This window comes from Mus pahari, chromosome 8 (assembly GCF_900095145.1).
Source record: "Mus pahari chromosome 8, PAHARI_EIJ_v1.1, whole genome shotgun sequence".
In the NCBI taxonomy this organism is placed as follows: domain Eukaryota; kingdom Metazoa; phylum Chordata; class Mammalia; order Rodentia; family Muridae; genus Mus; species Mus pahari.
The window spans coordinates 107949770-107951765 of record NC_034597.1 but is presented as its reverse complement, the minus strand read 5'-3'; positions in this window follow the sequence as shown (position 1 = coordinate 107951765).

Here is a 1996-nt window from a genome sequence, read left to right as displayed (position 1 = left end):
ACTTCACTTTCTACTCTGCTCAAACTGTAGCTTGGGGGTTAGTCCATCCAGTGTCTTACTTAGGGTGAACAGACGCCGTGAATAAGACAATTCTTTTTTTTTTTTTTTTTCTTTTTTCTTTCTGAGACAGGGTTTCTCTGTGTCGCCCTGGCTGTCCTGGAACTCACTCTGTAGACCACGCTGGCCTCGAATTCAGAAATCTGCCTGACTCTGCCTCCCGAGTGCTGGGATTAAAGGCATGCGCCACCACGCCCGGCAAGACAACTCTTATAAGGACAACATTTAATTGGAGCTGGCTTACTGGTTTGGAGGTTCAGTCCATTATCATCAAGGCAGGAACATGGCAGCATCCAGGCAGGCATGGCACTGGAGGAGCTGAGAGTTCTATATCTTCATCTGAAGACTGCTAGCAGAAGACTGGCTTCCAGGCAGCTACGATGAGGGTCTCAAAGCCCACACCCACAGTGCCACACTTCCTCCAACAAGGCCACACCTCCCAATAGTGCCACTCACACCTGAGCCAAGCGTGTACAAACCACCAAATTCAGCTTCAGCAGGCTGGCCAAACTGAATGGACCTACAAAGATGGCTGCCAGAGTGATATCGGACAACTTCTAGCTCCCCATCTGTATGCTGATCCATAACTTCCCCTAACCAAAGAACTGACAGTTGCCATGAAAGTGGTTGGAAAGAACCATAAAAGGAGTGGTTGGTGAGATGGCCCAGCGGGTAAGAGCACTGACTGCTCTTCTGAAGGTCCTAAGTTCAAATCCCAGCAACCACATGGTGGCTCACAACCACCCGAAATGAGATCTGATGCCCTCTTCTGGTGTTTCTGAAGTCAGCTACAGTGTACTTATTTATAATAATAAATAAATCTTTGGGCCGGAGCAAGCAGGGACTGAAGCGACCGGAGTGAGCGGGGCTGACCGGAGTGTGAGCAGAGGTCCTAAAAAGTCAATCCCCAACAACCACATGAAGGCTCACACCCATCACCTGTACAGCTACAGTGGACTCACATACATAAAATAAATAAATCTTACCCCTCTCCTTCACTTTTATTTATTAGCTTTCTATATATAACCTCTGACTAAGGGCTGTAAAGCTGACTTTTGAGTTCATCTTCCATGTCCCATATTCTGAGTATGTGCCTGTTTGGATGTGTGCACTTCTGAGTGAAGTCTACAAGGCCATACTGGGCCCCCTCTACAGCCTCTCTCCACTTTATTACGGAGGCAGGGTCTCTCACTGGACCCGGAGGTTATTGACTGGGTACCAGCCAGCTTTCAGGAGCATCCTCTGCTTCTGCCTCCAGAGCACTGGAAATATGTGACCACATGCCCAGCTTCTTAGGTGGGTTCTGGAAACCCGAGTTCTAGTTCCCCTGTGTGCATGGCAGGTGCTGTATCCCCTGGGCCAGCTCCTTAGACCTTCGCTTCTTGTCTTCGCTTCTTGTCTTCTTAGCCCAGAAGAAAGGCTTCCTCAACTGTCCAGTCAGAGCTGGTCTTGTCACTGGTTTCACAGTTCCCAGGGTGTAGGGGGAGGGTGTGGGAGAAACCAGTCAGGGAACAAGAAGTGCTACAAAGACCTGTATCTTCTAGCCAGCAACCTGTTTGTACAGTCTCCGTCCCTAATCCACCCCTAATCTTTCCTAGGTAGAGGAAACAGAAACATTCATGCTATAGAAGGGACATTTCCATGTTTACCCATGGGATTGCCCTCTGGGACACAAAGAAAATCACTATGTATTCAGAACACACAAAAATACACGTGCGTGTACACACACACACACACACACACACACACACACACACACACACACACAGAGTCTGACTACCTAGGAAGCAGTAAGGTTCTTATGTGCTTTGTGTAGGAGAAATAAATGCATTCAAATTGTACACATGAGCCGGGCGTGGTGGCGCATGCCTTTAATCCCAGCACTCGGGAGGCAGAGGCAGGCGAATTTCTGAGTTCGAGGCCAGCCTGGTCTACAAAG